Here is a 20,097-nt window from a genome sequence, read left to right on the forward strand (position 1 = left end):
CACTGTCCGGCCACTTGGAAATTTCCCTCAACGCGGAGGATATTTTACAGCTGAGGAGCGGGACTGTCGGCTAACGTGCATCTTCTCTGGGGGTGACTCGCTTGAAATGCCCCAGTAGAGGACCCGAAGGTACGTCTGCAAGCCCCTAATCGGCTTTATTCCGCTGCCCATCTCCCCCGCAGCACACGCAGCGATCCGTCTGACCTTCTCCCGACCAAAGAAACCGCACGCCGCCTCTCTCTCTCTCTCTCTCTCTCTCTCTCTCTGTGTGTGAGTGTGTGTTTGAGTGTGTGTGTGTGAGGGAGCTCAGCGTGAGTGTGTGGATGGGATCTTGCCTCTATCTGCCTGCGTTGCTTTTGAATGGATCGCTGCTGTAAGTTGTGTTTCGGCGGCCGCGACGCTCGTTTCAATCAACGAAACTTGTGGAGCATTTAATGATCGGCTCGTCCGCTGGCATCGGCTCGGTTTCTGGGCGACTTCACAGACCACAGGGCTGCTGCTGCAGGAGGGTGAGCTTTTATTTTCTTGGCTGTTGAAGGAGGATTCAGCGTGTGGACAATAAACGGACGGGTGGGTGTGCAGAGTCAAGGAGGCATGCAAGAGTTCACGGAGATTACGCTGCGCCGGGACCAGGGTCTCCGCCATGTTAAGTTAACCACCTCAAGTCAAGCTGCCACCAAATGCCTCGGGCAATTGTTTCCAACTTTTCCCTTTTTAATAATGCATGTGGGAGAAAAGGCATATTAAAGGGCGGCCACCTGTGCATGCTGCTGCGCGTAAGGAAAATCCAGCTTCATCATATAGCTCGCAGGGGGGTGGGTGGGTGGGAGACCGTGGGAGATCATTTCCAGCTTCATCCAGCCTGTTTGGTGCATGTGCATTCACGGGCAAGGTGATCACGAGAGCAGCCATGTGGAAAAAAGAGAAGAAAAAAAAGTGACATATAGAATAATGCGTGGCTTTTCTGCAGCAGCCATCCTCCCAGGTTATATATATTGTGGAGGATGGCTGCCTGGATCGTCTCTGCCGCCACACCCCTTCTTAGAAAGGCAAGGCACTGCCAGTAATACCAATCACATGCTATATCTGGTGTTGTTACCGCAGGAGATCTCAGGATGCGTTCTCCTGTTTGGCAGCGAGGTTGAGCTGAATGATCTCTTGTTTGTGCGCCAAGTTTGGACGAGCGAGGATTAATACACTCCAACGCGAGGGGATCAATGCATTTCAATGAGGCGGTGCTGGTGACTGTGACCGGTGAGCCGGTTAGGTGGCAGACGTGACAGGGGTCATATGAGATGAGTGGAGGGGGGTTTGTCCAGGCAGTTTAATAGGCAAAAGTAAATCGTCCCCCTGAAGCCCTTCTCTCTCTCTCTCACTCACTCACACACACACACACACACACACACACACACACACACACACACACACACATACTGTTCTCCCCACTCCCCTTCTGGCTGCCTAGACCCTGGCTTGTCAGGAAAAGACACATGACCTTACAGGCTGCAGGCTCCAGTGTGTGTGTGTGTGTGTGTGTGTGTGTGTGTGTGTGTGTGTGTGTGTGTAATCCCTCAGGAACGAATGCTCCCCTCTGACTGGTGTGTTTCACATCCTCGAGGTATGTCTGACACACCGGTCTGTGCATCCAGACCCATTTTGGCATTCTGGACAGCATTTCTTGTGGGAGCGGCTGGCACTTATTAAATACATTTTCTCTCCCCAAAAAAATCCATAGTTAATAAAGGTGTGAGGAATTTTGCGGCGGCGGCACGAGAATGTCATCCTGTCTGCTCGAGTTGCCCCGTGTTAAAACGTGTCCTTTCAAAATGGCAGCTCTCCTATAATGAGCCGGGCCCCCGTTTCTTCCGCACTGATCAGTTATGCTTCTGTTTCATCTCTGTGAAAATGTCATTTCTCGAGCCTCACTGTTAACTCTTACTATCAGCTTCTGCTGCTGTTGCTGCCGCTGCTGCTTAGTATGCAGCTGTGCCACCAGCCGTGGCACCGATCATTTATTAAACTGACCAAACTCTATCTGGCTTCCCTCACATAAAAGCAGCAATCAAAACCTTTTTCATTATATTAGCAGCTGCACTGACCTTTTTGGAGGATGTGTTTATGCATCCATTATGCTATTAGTAGTTTGAAACCAATCTGCTCAGAGCAGAGCTGAGTGATCAACAAATACCCTCTTTACTGTGTAGCTGTTCAGTTATTTAGTGCTGAAATCGGTGGCAGGGAAGGAGAAGCAGTGTGAATCTTCAGGAAGTGATGTCTTGGTCTGCACATGATGGAAGCTGCAAGCATATTAATTATGCTTTGCCTTAATGGGAGGTCTTTAAAATCAATCGATGACTGTTTTAGCATAACCTGAAATATCTAACATAAAGATACTACAGCAAACAACTTACTTTGTTATTTCCATAGTCATTCAGCCTGGGCTGTAGCCTTGGGCGACTAACACTCAATGGCCATGTGCTTCTGGCTTATAAAGACCTTCAAGGCCAACCTCATCCGGAAATGAAGGGGTTTACTCATCAGCAGCACATGGCTAATTTATTGATCCGTCCGTTTGTTGTGCATGAGAAGCAGGCCTTTGCTGTCACCAGCCACCGCAGAGAGGAAGTAATAAGCACCCCATAATGACATTTTAATCACAAGAGGCACCATTTTAATGCAGTGGACCTTTGGAGGTGAGCCAACAGTTCGTTGCTCGTGCTCAGCCAGGTAGCGCTGCTGAGTTTACAGGAAGTGTCGGGAACGTCATGTCAATCAGAGTTGTCGGGTGTAGTAAAATCCATTACAGCAGTACACAATAGTAAAACCACATGGCTCGTGTTGTGTGACCAAACTGGCTCCAACCTGTCGAGGTATAGACACAGGACCTCTTGGGATGTCCTTCGGTGTGTGTGGCACCAGGACATCGATGGCGGATCCTTAGGGTCCTGCGGGTTGTGAGGTGGGGGCCTCCATGAATCGGACTTGTTCCTGCACACATGCGCCATCAAATTGGGATCTGGGTAGTTTGGGGGCCAGTTCAATGCCTTGAGGTCTTCGTCATGTTCCTCACACATTCCTGAGCAGTTTTTGTGGTGTGGCAGGGCGTGTTGTCCTGCTGGGAGAGTTCTGCCTTGTGCTTGGTCTGTAAAATGGACCCAAGGTTTCCAGCAGATCGTTGCGTCGCAAGGACACAATCAATGTTTTTCACTTCACTTTTTAGTGCTCGCTGTGACTGATTGGTAGACTTTCTGCTAGAGTTGTACGGGCTAGTGTAAGTTGAAGGAATAGCTGCGATCTGTATGCTTTTTTGTGTAAAAGCTGCTGTGATGACAAGAGGACTTCATCATGCAAGTGTAAGAATTTCAGCTGAACAGAGAAAGACTGCTTGAATTCCATTTGCCAAATACTTTGGCGGGAGTGTTCAGAAAATGTATTGCTTGCAGGATCCCTTGACACTTGCTCCACAGTTATTCACAACTCAACTTCCTCTGCTGTTTGTGCAACAATAACCCAGTGAAGAGTCAATGGTTCCAGAGCAGCTCCCAGCCAGTCACCTGGAACTCATTCCTTATTTTGTTTGGATTAGCAAATTCAATTGCCATTGTGTTGTTTGTTTGACTGATAATGGTTATACGTAATTAAGCAATTAAAGAACATCATTAGAACGGCACGGGAATGCATTAGTCTGCAAAGTCTGCAAGGCATTGTACATTATTTGATGACCTCATGCAAGCTTCATCACAACTGTGATGATGTCAGATCGGAGCCGCTCTTCATCTGGGCGCTTTGGAGTTTTGTATTGTGAGAATAGATTGGACGGACTTAACCCAGCGTTCATATTTAGAAGCATGGGGTCTATTAGCAGTGGCTTACTGGCTGTCCTCTTTGTTGACTGCAGATCTTGTGTACCTAGGATGTGAATGAGCAAAACCTGCCTTCTCAATGATAAAGATTCTGTAAGCCACGTAGGGTCGATGGTATAATTTTGCATTCAGTTGATAAAATGCTCCACCTAAGCATTGGAATTTCTCCCTGTTTTGTTGGGCTTGGATATCATTTGCCTTTTTGCCCCACACTTTCCTCACTCTAAATGAAGTGAAATGAAGAAAGACTACTTTCATTATTGGTTTAGGCAACTATTGCTCGCTTGCTTGCCTGTTACACTGTAACCATGGTGGTTCAACCAATCAACCTGGACTGACAACTGTAAACTTTTATATGACATGAGTCGCAGCATTTTTGACTAACTGCAGTCCACATATGCACACATGCAGGCAAGACTCATTGTAAGAACGCTGTGTCGTGGTGACATGCTCAACGTGTGACGTTCTGCAGTCTGAGGGGTGGAAAAAGGACTGAATGGAGGCGGAGGAATGTCTGGCCTAGTTCAAGTTAACTATCACAGAATTTCACACTTCGTTGTGACCAAGCAAAGGCATGTGTAACCTTAAACATAAGAGTCAAATCACAAGATTCCAAGCTGGGCTTCCTGTGAGAAAGAGGGGCCCCCCGAGCCTGGCCTATCCAAATGTAACATATCTTAGTTTTGAACAGCATTTGGCAGAAAACTCATTGAATCACTTTCCATGCACTTTTGTCTGAGTCACCCAGAAAGGGATATAGTTTGCAACAGGCCAGGTTGATAAGAACTGAAGTCGCAGCCTTGACCCAAATCTTTTTTAGAGAGAAGATTGAATGAACAAAAATCTTGTACAGCAAATGCAGCAGCAATATGGATGAAAAAGGGCGGCAGTAGCTCAGGTAGTCCGACAATCAGAAGGTCGCTGGTTCAAATCCCCTGGCTGCACGTTGAAGCATCCTTGAGCAAGATACTGAAGCCCAAATTATTCCTAATGAGCAGGTTGGCACCTTGCATGGCAGCCTTTGCCATGAGCGTATGAATGTGTGTGCCATAGAAATGCAAGTCCATTTACCAAAATAAAATGAATGTCTTAGAGAGAGGGTGCACAGATTTGGACAGATTGTAGCCATTAATGATGAGATTCTGTCTGTCCATCCCATCAGCAGTGAAGTGTTCATCCAAAGTTTCTGAAGTGGAAATGTTGGTCATTATTGGATGGATGCAGCAGAGGCTGCCTTCTTGGCACATCCCATCTACTTTCTGTTTTTTCCCACCTCCCACTGAGTTCTGGTTTGCCTGCTTCCCACTCAGTCCAAAATCCAATGTGCATTGCATCACAAACACAAGCCAGCACAGTGTTTGCCTGCCAGTAACACAAAGAACTATTTCTGCACAAGTGGCCTTTGCTAATTGATTGGTTTTAAATACTCTGTATGACTCAAGGACGGGAAATGTTTGCAGTGTTTGTTTCAGTCGATAATTAAACATGGAGTATGTTCCGGCACGAGCAGTCTGTCGGTGCACCCGGTGCCCTGTGGCGGTCTGCATACTATATGTGGTCCTGTGTGTGCTGTGATCTAAGTCAGCGGACCCCTAGTCTGGTTTAAAAATACCAAATTTTGGTCATGCTGAGCAGTCTGGAGCAGCAGTCGCCAGAATGGTTGTCATAGTTACGGGGGATGAGAACTCATGCTGCCTACTACCTTGTAGGCATTTTGAACAGAGTTGTTCATCTGAACGGGTACCCCATTAGAGGAGCACGCTGACGACATTGTTCACAGATGCTTATACCAGAATGGATTGAGATTCACAGTATTGTGTAGCTCGTATGGCCGATGGCAGTAAAGTCATCTGTCTTTTGGCGTGTCTTGACCTGGGAGCCACGAATTTACTACGTGGTCACACTGACTTACTGACTGCTCCTCACCTAAAAGAGCAAAAGCTTCCATTCTCAATGCAGCGATGATCTGTGTGTGCTAAAATGCAGCTGAGCAACATCATCTACAGGACTTGACACAAATGGTCGGCCCTTTGTCCTCAACCTTCGGGTTGAACATATACATGCATGTAAGAGAGGTCTCCATGCTCCCGAATATGACACCAGGTTAAATGTGACATGAAACATGAACGATCCCTGCGGTGAAATGAGGTGAAGTCCTCCTGTTTAAGTTTAGACCTTTTTGAAATGAATACCAGCTATTTCTGAATTTGAGTGTCTTCTTTACTAGCTTCCCAGAACTGCTTGTCAAGGGATCTGTTAATACTTTTTGGTTCTGAATATGTAAACACAAGATAAAATTGTCTAATTGTCTGCATTTGCTGCTAAACTTAAAGGGGCTCTGTGGAGTCTCTAAGTTTATGTCGGCAGACTCCATTTCTAAACTGGCGTCAGCTACTGCTTCTCTCTGTTAGCAGCAGAGTCATTAAATGACTTAAACAAATCGTCCACGGGCTTGTGTAGGCAACCGAGAGAGACGGCGAAGGTCTCTTTTGTCCCATCACGTCAAAATCTGCTCGCATATGGTCAATAAAAAGTGATCAACACAACACAACACTTTTATGATTCCTTTTCTTCTGCCATCATGCTCATATTGTGCTTAGACACTAAAATGCTCTCCTTTTCTTTGATAAATGCTAGATTTGTAAATGATGAAATTGCTTATCGTGACTGAATCGATAAATCATCTTGAACTTTCTTTCTACTTGCACAAATGTCTGTAAGACGGATCACTCCTCGTTGGGCCAAATCCAGGCCGACTTCGAAACCTCAACTTGTAATTTCAGGCGTTTTGGCCGAAGCGAGCCGTCATCTCGACCCCCGGCTGAAAGTGGATCTGCTCTGAAATGGGTTTCAGGTTGCAGATGAGCTCCTCAGCTATTACTGGAGTGCGTCTCTGGCAGAAATCCCTGCTGCCATGGTTGCCACCTCGAGGCTCATGCCTCTTAGTCACCAGGGCAGAAATGTAACCTAATCGGGTGTCTGCTGCTCCCAGTACACAAGCATGCTACACCGCGAAGAGAGTGTAGATGGGCTGTTTTGTACGTGACCACGTGTGGCCAAACACCCTTGTGAACCATGTTACTCTACGACACCCTGTAATTTTCCCATTTCACTTGGATTCCTTATTACTGCTTGCGTTGCTTTGGGCAGTTAATTTCTTTTTTCCATCTTCCCTCTTCCTCCTCCTGCTCGTGGGCTGTTCGATCTTGCCAAAGTGACATGGAAATGCAGCAGTTGCTTAAAGGTTACAGAAGCATGCCCATTACATAGAGATTACTGGTTTGCTTGCTGGGAAGTGAACCATGTAACACCCCTCTCCAGCACAACAAGTGCTCCTAAGCAAAGTGTTTTATTTTGGATGCACTCAGTGGACTACTTGATGCCAGTGCCACTTGTTGTGGTTATTTTTGGTTGATAATCAGAAGTCTGTTTACATGCGTCACTCCGACTTTTACGCATGACTAGTAAATGAGCAGTAGAGGCAACTTCAAGGTGACTTTTTATGCAAGTGTGATTCAAAAACCCCTTCATATCTCTACAGGAGAAATTGATCACGACGTGAGAGGAGAAAAATCAGGCTTGGCATTTGAACAAGACAGGACATCAATTGAATCTGTACCAAAAAGGGGGATGAGCGCATACAACTTTGATGGCTGCTGATGAAAACATTAGCTCCTCGTGTTTTAAAGGTTAAACCAAGCATGACTGCATCTACGTTTCCTCTGTTGCCTTAAAGATCCCTTAGCAGTTGGCCGTAACTATATCTATTCCCAAAGTGGTGAACAAATGGCGTCCTCATTACTCAACGTGTTTGTTTTTTGTTGACAAATTTCAACATTTGTATCACTCATCAGATTATTTTGGTCCCTGTGATGTCGATGTTGGTGAAAAATAATCCCGTGTTGGAATTCCCCAGGAAGTGAGAGCGCAGTGACTCGGAGCGAAGCTTTGTTGAGCAGTGGGGTGAGTGAACATTCTGGGAGTGCTGGAAATGTATCCCACCCCTCTGCTCCTCCACGGCCCTCCTGCAGCCCGGGGCATCTATTCTTGGTTTTTCGCATGGGGATAAATTCTTGTTGCAAATGTTGGGTAGGGAGTAACCTCTCTGTATAAGGCCACCCTGCTGGCAGAAGGGCCGAAATGATCCCAGTGTTGCTGAATAGACTGAAAATATTGTGGATATGTGAGTGCGATGAATAGATTGTTGAAATCCAGGGGAGCACTTATGTCATTTGCAGTCAGATTTGGCTGCTGTTCCCGTTGTTTCTGCGGGCTCGGCACTTGGCACAATGTATCCTGAATGAGTTCAGCCTTCAGTCAATTACCAACCAGTTTGTTTGTGTTTTTTGGCTGATCATTTACACCATGAAACGTCAAATCCAAACAAAACCATTTATGTTATTTGACCACCGTGGGTATTTGAGTATGGAGGAAGTCATTGTTGCCTATTATCTGTGTTGCACCATTCATTTTTATTCAACCTCCTCTGCTGGCAGAAAAACTGCTCCACAAGCCAACAACGGTTAACGGACAGGTATGGGACAGCAGTTGGTGGTGAACTTACCGTCCTGTTAGCGACCCAGCAAAGTAAAAAGAGAGCTTTGTTTTCTCTCTTCAACAACTTTTGATTGCTTAAAATCGCGTGCAGTAAACAAAACTTGAGGAGGAACTAAACAGAACTGTAGAGAAAATGCAGCGACACTCCGGGAGCGATTATGGCTGCCCAGCGCTAGCCAGGCCTGCTAGTTTGCTAGTTAGTAAGAGATATTGCTATGCTTACTGTTTTCACAGGCTTTTCAGTACTCCCAACTGATCTCCATATGCAGAACTGTATAAATTGTTATGCCACAGCTTCACATAGTGCATGCACACAGGTTAATCCACTTGAGTTTTTAAGCGCTGCCGGTCAGGCTTCTCCTACTCTTAAATGGATTTAGTTGCAGAGAATGACACCATATTTTTGGCAAGTTGTTATTTTTCCTGATATTTGGAAATGATTAGCCTTAAAAATTCAAGTATAAAGTTTGTTGTTCTCTGATAAGACAATTCAGCTGGATGTCGGTTTTGGCTTTACACATCTGAAATGACAGATGTGAAAAATGCTGTCTTGTTCTTATCACTTCATGTTTTTCTTGTTTTATTCCCCGTGATTAACACTGAGTCCTCTCTGATGGCGTTCGGTGAATCAGGGTGCAAAGTGCATGTTGACATGATCAGTCATAGTGACATTCGACCGCGAGCGCGTGAAAATGTTTTAAGCGGCAGGATGGGCCTCTTCTCTCATCCCTCCTGTGATATTATTTGAAAATTATCATCCATAAACTAATAGTTTTATTTCTTTTTTTATCCGCTATAACAGAACAGGTTCAGTCAGTTTCCTTTTCTCGATGAATGTTGTGTTGGATGGGTCCGCAGCCTTCTATAACACATCCAACGTGACATTGCAAAATTCTACCGATGGACCGCACCAGAAATAGCCCTTTAAGTGGCTCTTAATGTATGACCGTTACATAATTTCACTGTCAGTGCTCCTCGCCCTTGGCCGAAACCTTTCTGTCTGGCGTAGACTTGCTTGCACTCTCCACCTCCCTGCGAGCCTCCGATGCTGCTTGTGGAGGTTTGTAGTGTTTGAATAGAGCTATATAAGGGAAACCATTCTTTGTTTATTAGTTAAGGGAGAGTGCATGGGAGTGCTGCCAGGCCTCTCTCCGAGTAGAAAACGGGGACAGCGAGAAGAAGACGAAACACCACTCAAACAGAGTGTACTCTGCTATGCGGAGCTGTAAACATTGCTCCTTTTGTTTTTTGTAAGGCGGCGTTATGAGGGCGGCAGCTGGCTTATGTTACATGTGGAAAGCTCGGCGGTAATCAAGTGGCTGAAAATAGACTTTTATTTGTGCGCCATGCTATGGGGCAGTGTGCAATATTGCAGCCAGGAATACAGTGGTTACATTAGCTGCCTCCCAGTGACTTCATCTGAGTTATGAGCAGTGGAGGTTATTGGAGAGAGGCCGCCCACCTGCTGCAGGCTGCAGGTCCTCTGCTAGCATGACAGTAGTGTAGCAGAAGGTGTGTCTTGGTTGCAGCCTAAGAGCATTTAACTAATAAAAGAAACAAGGAAAAAAGACATTTTATGAATTATATTTAAAGGTGCAATAAAGCTCTTGGAACAGGGGAGTGCTGGTTAGCATCATAACTAGTAGATATCTCAGCAACACAATACATAGACACCGTAATGTCAAAACTCTGATTTATTTGAGTTCATTTTTGGATGTTTTCACCTAAATTTCTTTCATATCGCCTCTTTAAGAAAGGGAGCCGATGGGATAACACAGCCACTCCATTCAGTTAAGATGGTCGCTTGAGTGTACTGTCGAGTGCCATCTGTCAAATGGCTGTTAAGTTGTTCGAGGGGCTACCTGTGCGTGTTGGATTTTTACAGCCTGCATTTGTAAACCGTATTAAATGTGAAGTGCCGTCTATGGAGACAGTTTGCTAAAACATGTCTGGCGGTGAGCGGTGAGGAGATCATTTTTAGAATTCAAATAGCTTCTTTTACTTCAGGGCTAAATGTGTCTGAGGTCTCCACTTTTAAAAGCTGAAGTGAGACCAGCTGTCTGTGGGAAAACACATTATTATTACTATATTAACTCATTAAAAAGGCTTAAGTTTATAGGGTGCCCGGTTGTTGTTTGGGGTGTGGAAGCCAGTAGCGGAGGTGGTGCTAAGTCATCAGCTGCGCGGCTCCGATTCGGTTGTCAGCTTTGTGTAATCAGCATGGCTGCACAGTTTGCTCCTGAATTAGATTGTTCATTAAATGCACTCTACATGAACTGCACGCTGTTGAACGAGGCCGTACTTTCAACTTGTTGGTGTTTTTCTTTGTGCAGGATTAATGAAAAGCATGGGATTTGCTGCCTCATGAGTACTATATGCTTCCTTTTCAGAGGCCACTGTCTGGAAACGGTTGCGCAATCACTTCTGTTCCCAGTTTGAATTTAATTGAGATAATCCAATATCACTATTTTCTGCTTTGTCAATTTAAAATAAGATTGTTTGTAGTAATCTTCTCAGCTTAAAGTTGGTGCGCAGTGTTTCATGTCAGCTCGTCTATGGGGAGCTTGTTCTCCAGCTGGCAACGAGACAAATGCTGCATTGTCAGATTCCTCTCTTTAAATGGACTCGGGCGTTTTGTCTTTTGGACTCGGGGTAGAATGCCAGCCTTGTCCTCAGTCGGGTTACTTATCTCCCCGGTGCAGAGCACACCCTCGGGGAAATTACTTGGGGGGGCATCTCCACCCACCCGTTTACCCCCTCGACAACATGATTGAATGCTGTCTCTTCCTTTGAGGCCTGAGTACGCCGTTTGTTACTTACACTGTTAAAGTCAAGCATCCTCTCAATGAGCTACAAGATTATCTGTGTTTGTAAGGCTGGTAGGCAAACACCAGGTGGGAAATTTATTGCTGGCTGCTCTTAAGGGAATGTTCATGCAGAGACTCGGTGCTGATTTTGAATTGGCAACATGCGTTGCTAGGATGGTGGATTCAAATGCCAGTTACAAGTGGCAGATGGGAAATGAGATTTTTGTTTTTGATCTGTTTTCCCTGATGTCAAGTGCAGCTTGTTCCCTGATTGGAGTTTTGTTAACTGTGCTGCCAAGACTTTCACTTTCAGCAGCTGTGGGAGCAGGTGAGCGCTCCTGAGCAGCCTGGCATCCCTGTGCGCTCTGGACGGCCACACATTCCACAACTTTCTTGGACCCTGCGGGCCTGTTTCACAGCAGGCTTTGCTTTCAAGAAGCAGACACAAACTCATTTTTTCCGTGTTTATGGGAGTGAATGCTGAGGTGGCACTTGGCATGCTGTCTTTATTGGAAGGTGTTAATAAAGAGCTGGACATGGAGGTATTAAAGGAATAGAAAATACTTGCTGTCTTAGTTAGATGAGAAGATTGGTGCACTCAGTCCGTTAAAGCAGCTATAATCAATATTTCTATATCCATGACAAATCACTTCACTTCACTGCGCTTTCTAGGGTCTTTCAGCTCATTGTTTTGGTTTTCTGGCTCGCAACTTTAATGTTTTGGTTCACTCTCAACACACATAGTATAGTTGTATTCGGCCACACCACCTGCTCAGCACCTAACGGCAGACAGTTAGCAACATGGTGGAGCATTTAGCAGCTAACTAGCTAGGTATTTCCCTGAGGAGACTGTAGGGATCAAACAAAAATTAAGCCTTATCAGTATATTTAGTGAGCAGACATGTATGTAGTATCAACAGGCCTGGTCTAATCGAGGTCTCAAATAGAAAGCATATAATTGTGTTTCCCAAAATGTCAAAGTACTCTTATAAACGAATCATGGTGGGAAAGTGTACACGTAGCTCTGAGAATACTGTCTGATGTCACTTTTCAGGCTGCATGAAAGTCCCCCTGTACAAGTGAAGTGAAGGGGCTGTCGTCTTCACTGCAGCAATCCCAGCATTGTGCAGCATGCATTGAATCTACAGTGCTGGCCTCCTCCTTCCCTCCTGTCCCTGCCTTTGGTGCGCTTGTGGTATTCCTACTGAAAGATAAGCCATCCTGGAATCAGCCACAGTCTGCTGACCAAGCAGGAAACAGTAGCAGCCGCCACCCCCCCAACACCACAAACCTCAGCTGAGTCCATCATCGCGCTCTCCCTCTTTATCTCACTCGCTTTTTTTTCCCTTTTTCTGCCACGCAAATCTATCCCTCTCTTAGTTTCTCTCACCCCCTATCTCTGTTTCACCACCCCGCCAGTTCTCCTCTGGGCCCCGCGGGTAGCGAGCGTGTCAACACCTCGGCTGCAACCCAGTCGCAGAGATGAAATGACACGGGCTGTAAATCAGCGGCGCGCACATCTGGTGAATGGATGAAGGGCGGTGTATTGATGGACAGAATATTCACGCTGGCGATGTGACATTTTGACATTTTTTCAATGCGTTTGTCTGAGTATCTAAAAAATCCTCAGGCATGATTTGTGATGACTGGAAATGGGTCTCCTGACCTTCATTTAGCTGGCGTTTAGCCTCACTCTCACATGCCTGCATGGAAACATGAGAAATCATTGGCCTGGGATAGTTTATGTGCAGTGTTGCTTGCCATAGGATGAAAATTAAAGCTTAAGAGGATTTTAATTAATTTTCTATTTACGGTCACACTGTAAATTCTGTGAGTACTGTAACCTACATTTCATGCCATCTGTTTATCTCTATTGCACTTAGGTGCATTAGATTATTAGACTAATCAGATAAAGTTGTTTTGACACAGAGTTTAGCCTATGAGCCAGTTTTGAATGATTAAACTGTCCCAACCAAGACCTGGTTTCAGGAGGGATTTTCCACAAATAGAAAGCGTGTTTGGTTGCGCGATACAGACAACATTTATTTGAGGATTTGAACCAGAATGATTGCATCCATGTTTTAGGCTATAAGCTGGAAAAGCATGGGTCAGGCAGGATCGCAGTGGGGAATATATATTCTTCTGCAGAAAAATAATAGTTTGACAGACAAATATAAAAGAACCTGTTGAGGATTAATGTTAAAATGTGTTACAGCTTCACATTTTGATATGCAGAATGTCTTGAATAGACGCTAAGATGCTGCCTCCACAGTGTGCTCCAATAGCTCGCATTGTTTCTTAAGATGCAAAGTCAAGTCATTTACCATTTAAATTAGCTGCAACCACGGCACATTTCAGCTTATCTCCAACCACTCTTCAGGCTGGGATCTTTTAAAAGCAATGTGTGTGTGTACATTCCCAGGCTTGTGTGTCTGCCATCGCCATCTGACTCCCCAAACAATGCAGAGTATTTAATGTGTATGAGGTGAATTGGGAGCGGCTCCTGCCTGCTGCTAACAATAGAACTGACAAGCAAGGGGGCCAGGCTTTCACTTTGCAGACAGCGGTGAAAAAAACGGTCTTCGACTAGCTGGATTGTTCACCCTCAATAGGCAGCCGCAGCCCTGTTTACCTCCCCGTGTCATGATTTTCTTCTTCTTTAGTGTCCCGGCGCCTCTGCCCCAGCCACCAGCCTGCTTTTTAATTGGTTCTCCTGCCTCCCGATCGGCTCACCTGCCTGGAATTGTTATCGCGTCAACTTGCCCTGGAATTACAGTGGACTTTTCTGAAGGCGCCTTATGGAAGTGTCGCACCTCGAAAGTCCCTCGTCCATTTAGGAAACCTTAACAGCAGAAGCTGCTAATGGAAAAGATAAGGAACAGCAGAGCGGTGCTTATCCTAATTAAAATGTATGTCAATCCATATAGTTATTGACTGAATCTGGTTTTTGGAGGCCAAAGCGGCTGAGGCTACAGTAGCAGACAGTCAAACGTCTGCAGGCAGCTGTCCAGCCAATGAGCGGATTAGACGGCTCCCATATCTTTACGGCTGAGATGCAAAAGAAGATTAGGCCGGCAGCTCATGAAGAGGGGCCGGCCCGGCCTAATCTGTGGGGCTGCCAGAGTGAGACGCTGCCTTTTTTAAACCGGGCTTTGATGATTTATGGTAACTTGTAAATGATGGACCCACTTCTGTGGCTGCCTGTGCATTTTTTATGCATCATTTGTGAGGATGAGTTTAAGAGGGAGGACATCAGTTGGCCCATATGTGGCGGCCAGCATGACACATTATGCACAGAATAGTTAGTGTTATTCGAGTCGGTTACTGATTGTCTTTCTCTGAAGTGACTCGTGCAGCATTCTCATTAGCTGGGATGCCATTTCATCAGCAGTAATGAGGTATATCCAGAGATTAGTGGCTCTGTTGTGCTCCACTGTGAATATTAGTACCACATATGGACCGCAATATATAGTAGCTTTAAACTTGGCCAACAATGATTTGCTCCATGTTACTCTTTCAACTACACAAATTAATATGGTTCTGATTGGATCGTTGAAGCCAGCTCCGTGTTACATTGTGGTTTGATTACATATCCTTGTTATGCTCTCAGCTCCAGGTGGTGTTGGGGTTCATCCAAAGTGACCAGGCGGTGTGTAACTGGAGCAGTGTATCTATCATACATGCATACCATGGAGCGCAAAGGCGAGGTTTGGGTCAAGCTGCTCTGCCATGCCTGTCGGTATCTCCACGATCAGCACGAGCCCCTCGTTGGACGGGGTTCCCAACTTTCAGTTCTGAACCATCGCGGGGTTCGTACGGGTGCTGGAGATTCTTGGAAGCGCATTGGATTTTAATGTGGTGTATATAGTTATTTTAATCACATGTATGGTAGTTTAGAATAATAATAGAGTAATATTAACAGCCGTCAAAAAAACAAGTCAGCCAAATGCAGGCTGGGAAACTGCACCTTGAAATGTTTGTATTTGACCATGAAAGGTGTAGGAACCCTGCATAAGCTTCCCTGGAAACCTCGATCAGGATATACCTGATATTTGATTCTTTCATGAGACAGGCAGCGTATTTTATTTTTCGCTCGGGGGTCTACATAGTGGTGGCTTTTTGCAATCTGAAGACATCTCTGACAGTTACAGATTAGTCTCTTTTACCTCAGCAGCTCTCCGTTTCCTGTGAAGTCTGCAACGTTCAGCTCTTGTGACGCTGGAAGACAAAGGATCCTCCTGACGTGACCTGCCTTTCAGGCATCGAACATTTTAAGGGAATTCTCCAGGGAAGCGTTTCTCTTAAGAATGAGTGCTGGTGAATGAGTAACAAGATGGAAATGGGTGATAATTCAGAACATGACAATCATCTGGTTTGGGGTAATGCCAGCCATAATGACGAGTAAAATAGTCGGCTGCCTCAAAATCTCGCTGATGCTTCCTGAAAAAGGCGTGCACGCGAACATTATAAACTCCTCCGACTCTTAATGGATTGTTTTATGATGAGCAGATCTCATTTTCCTCCATGAATGCGACACTTCATGTAGGGTTTTTGTCAGCTGTCAGCCAGGGATGTGCTTCTGCTGTTCTCGGATGTTATTTTGCCATCATTTTAATTACAGCTACAGAAGAGAGCAACATTGTAAATGCAGTTTCTTTGGTCTATTAGTACTGAATGTAGACTTCATAAAGCAATCCCTTGAAACGGTATGGGAATTTGTTTTAAGGCTAAAGGGAACCGCTCAGATAATCCTCTTTATTTCCAATTTTGTGTTGCCTTTTGCACTGTATCCTGCAGCCCCAGCCCCTATTCCCTTATATACCTCTGCATTTTAGAGCTCGGGGTTTATGCCTGCGCCAGTCTCGGTATGAAAAACGGTCGCCCTGAAAAATATCTTTCACACTTAAACCCAGCACTGATGTTCTGCTCTAATGGCACTTGACTGCAAGCTCTTCCAGCAAACCTTGAAAAATGGCTGTTTTCACCTTTTATGTGCCTGTCAGAGAGCCTGCCGAAACTCTCACTTCATCTTGTCTCACATTAGTTTACAGTGTTCAGCCAAGGAGCATTAGGAGACACACAGCCACATGCACACTCACACTCACGCAGGGGCCTGCTAGTGCTCGCACAGACTAAAAAAAACAAGACCAAGTGTAAACCACAAATGTAAACACATTGTTGCCTCTCCACTCCCACCTCCAGCTCGGCCGGAGGGGTTTTGATTCCATTCATGGAACTGGGAGTCGGCCCGAGAAGGGACGAGGGTCTGTGTAATTGAATTAGTAGCTGCGTCCCCGTCCCCCCCACCTTCTTCTCTGGTAGGGCAGGACTAATCATTGAGAATCTGTGCCCTCCCATGAGAGGGTCGAATAGTTGCCTTGTATAGAAGAGAGACGAGAGGGGTTGTCTGCTGTGTGTGTGTCTGTGTATGTCTGTCTGTGTGTGTCTGTGTGTGTGTGTGTGTGTGTGTGTGTGCATCCTTGCCTATTTTTGTGTGTAAATGTGGCTGTGTGGTGTTTGATTTCCAGAGATTGTCTGTTCCCCTACCAGATTAAATGGTGGGTCTCCTGACCCCTTAACCTCTGATGGGGAGGCTATGAAACAACTGTGTATGTGTGTGTGTGTGTGTGTGTGTGTGTGTGTGTGTGTGCTCACATGTGATGCAAAGCAACAGCTGTTCTCCAGATGTCCTCAGCTACCCCCCAAATAGGGGAAAAAGGACTAATGAAAGAGAATCCCAACTCCAAAGAGGTATACACGAGGCTCAGGGAATATTTACTGTAGTTAGTCAGTCGAACTGTTGTTGCTCTGTGTGAGTTTTAACTGCTGTGTAGGCCTCTGCAGGCATAAAGGGACATTAGTGATAGGTTAATTGATTAGTTATTCAACAGAAAAATAATGAGCACTACAACGCTTTATGATTAATTTATCGTTTTATTTTCAGGCAGAAATGCCGAACGACCCCATTTCCAGCTTCGCGGATGTGAGGATTTGCTGCTTTTCCTTTTGTCTTATGTCTAAATAAGCTTATTAATTGTTTGCTTTGGATCGTTGGTCGGACAAAACAAGCTATTTGATAACGTCAGCTTAACTTTGGGAAGTTATTTTTTTAAATATTTTAATAATCAAATGATTAGTTGATGACCAAAAATGACCAAAGTAATGAAAAGTTGCGTTTTAGTTGCAGCCCTAATGCAGCTGTTTGTTTAGATGGGATTTTTGCACATGTCTCTATGACATGTCTTTATATTTGTTTATTGGTTAGGTTTTTCTTTTTCCTTTTTTGGGCCCTTTATTTATTACAGAGGACAGTTTAGAGAGATGACAGGAGAATGAGTGAGAGAAGGGGCCACAGGTCGGACTCAAACCCTGGGCCTGTGTGGTGAGAGCACAGCCCTCTGCCAACTGAGTCACCAGGGCGCCCCCTTTTTTAAATTTTATAGTTTCCTGTTCCACACATTTTTTCATTTTTCAATTACGCCGTGTCAATAGTGAACACAATTTTTTAATCACTTTGCACAGCGGCTCCTGCTCTCCTTCAAATTAGCATTCCCTGTGTGATACTCTTTCGTTCTAGGTTATATGGAAAATGAAATTTGAGATATTCTGCTGGGAACACAAAATGAGAAGGGTAGCCAGATTGCAGCCATTTAATGTCCACAGACAGTTTTCAGAGGAACTATTTCACTTGTAGAAAATGGTTCAAAATAAAAATGTTTAAGGTGAGATCTGTGAATAATCCAGTAGGAAAGACACGTTGCTATAGAGTGCTGCAGGAATGTGCTAAGCCCCGGAAGTGAGTTAGCATTTTTTGCATTTCCAGGTTCCTTCACCTCGAAGTCGATGGGTTTTTTGAATGGGGTTTTTGGTCAGATGCCTGATATAGCTTAAGAAAATGTCATGTTTTCTTCTACCACATATAACTTGTCAGTAACCCACAGTACAGTACCCCACTCTGGTGTGTGCTAACAAGTGGCTACTTGAGACTACAGAGGTTGTCGGGGACATCAAACGTCGTCATGCCCAACACAGACACCCCTTGCTGACAAAATGCATTAGGGGTCATAAACTTGTGTTCGCCACAGAGCTTATTTTCTGAAATCCAATTGGAAAAATCCAATAAACTTTTGTTGAGGGCACCAGGGCGATGCTAACCTCTGTGTTGGCCTACGAATCCCTGGAGCATTTGTCGATCTTCAGTGTTTTGAGCAGCTCAGACTAAATTTCATTGTTCTCTATCGCATGTGGTGACTAGCAGACATCTCACAGTTTGAGCCCAACACTACAATAGATTAAAAAAAGAAAGTAAAAGATATCTGCACGAGTAGATGAAAAAAATATTTTCCCCATTTCTTTTTCTATAGCAGCCATCAGGTATTGATCTACGCTCATACCAGGAAAAACATCATCGATATCCTGCTTCCAGGTCAGCGCATGACTAGTATGCTAAAATCTTTCGGGCAGAAAGCTCCTGGTTCTCGATTCAGGGTGAGCTCGCCGCTGCAGAACTCAGTTCCCTACAGTCTGTATTGCTGTTGAATATATATTGCTTACTCATACGCACCCAAACACAGCGAGAGCAGATGGGTTGTGTTTATAAAGATGGAGACATTATTGTTATTGGGAGCGGCGCGCTGCTGGGTTCTGCTGAAGACTGTTGTCATTAACTTCTAGAACATGAAACTCTTTCTTTCTGCAGAATTGTAGCACTTGGAGGTCACGTTAGCTGCTTCAGGTCGGAGTGTTTGCTTGCTGATATTTGAACTCTTTATATTTTGAATTATTACCAGGTATTATGCACATTGATTAGTATTGTTCTGCCTGTTTCTATCTCTACTTTTCTGCAAATCGGATTTCTCTACAGGTTAATAAGCTCTATATGATGAATGCAGTTCTGGACAGGTGGCTCCCAATGAGAGGGTGGAGAGTAATGAGTCCCACACCCCCCCTCTCTCCCCACCTGCATTTATTAAGCCCAGATCCCAGGGACCCATTTAGCTGATTGCATAGCGGGGTCTGCTACTTCTCCATGAGACTGGCGAAAGACCCCAGACAATTAGTTAGTGGGCTGCAGCCAGTCTGTGATGTTTGCAGTGATTTAGGACTTTTAATCCCTCGCTACAGAAAGCAGCATCATCATCCTAAATTTCCTCTTTTTACTCCTCAAATTTCACCCTGTTTCTCTGAATTGTTGCTGTGGTTTAGACGAGATGTCTTTGGAGCAGAAAAGGGCCAGTTTGACACTTTTTAAAGGTTTTTTTGGGCTTCAGTTTTCACCGATTGGACCGTCCTTGACGCTAAGGGTTTAATGCCGCAAGGATGTAGCTGCAGGCACATTCATCTCCCAGCAGAACGTCTGCGATGTGCCAGTTGTCTGACTAATGCGTGCTAAATGAAGGAATGTTCGACTACATCTACATTTTGCACGATAATAAGCTTGAGTGCACTTGAGAAGGGAATGTATTTTAAGTTCTTGCCGCTGGGTTTATAAGATACAGGATTTCCTCCTCCTTCAGTTTTGGAAGTGTTGCAATAGACCATATTCAGGGTGGGGAGCTCAAATGTTGTACTGCTGTGTTCCAGGTTGCAAAGACATTGAAACCGAGGGAATCGGTTAAAGGAATAGTTTGACATTTTGAGTATAAGGCAGGTCTAGGAGCTAAAAAGCTATTCAAAGTCAAGTCGAATTTGTTTTAGATTGGTGGCTATTTAATGTGCAAAGATGCTTTATTTTATTCCCGCACACACAAATCCACACACACACACACCTTTTGGTAAATAATATGAGTTGCTACCTTGACCTCCAGCTGTGTGGATGGTGCAAGATGCTGAGAAGTGGTAGCGGGCGGCTTTATTAAAGCATTTTTGGG

General features: G+C 44.9%; 1 protein-coding gene across 3 annotated transcripts in view; it reads left to right on the forward strand.

Moving 5' to 3' along the window:
- LOC311256055 (talin-2) overlaps positions 1-20,097 on the forward strand; it is a 92,636-nt gene continuing 72,539 nt past the window's right edge. For 2 of the 3 annotated variants that reach the window (XM_084350805.1, XM_084350806.1), the window contains exon 1: positions 354-509. The gene's annotated coding sequence lies outside the window, so the exon portion shown is untranslated. Of the gene's footprint in view, positions 130-353; positions 510-20,097 lie in introns of those variants that run through there. The other variant, XM_084350804.1, reaches the window with a different exon arrangement.

The sequence above is a fragment of the Pagrus pagrus genome (genome assembly GCF_965226575.1).
Source record: "Pagrus pagrus genome assembly, chromosome: 1".
NCBI lineage: Eukaryota > Metazoa > Chordata > Actinopteri > Spariformes > Sparidae > Pagrus > Pagrus pagrus.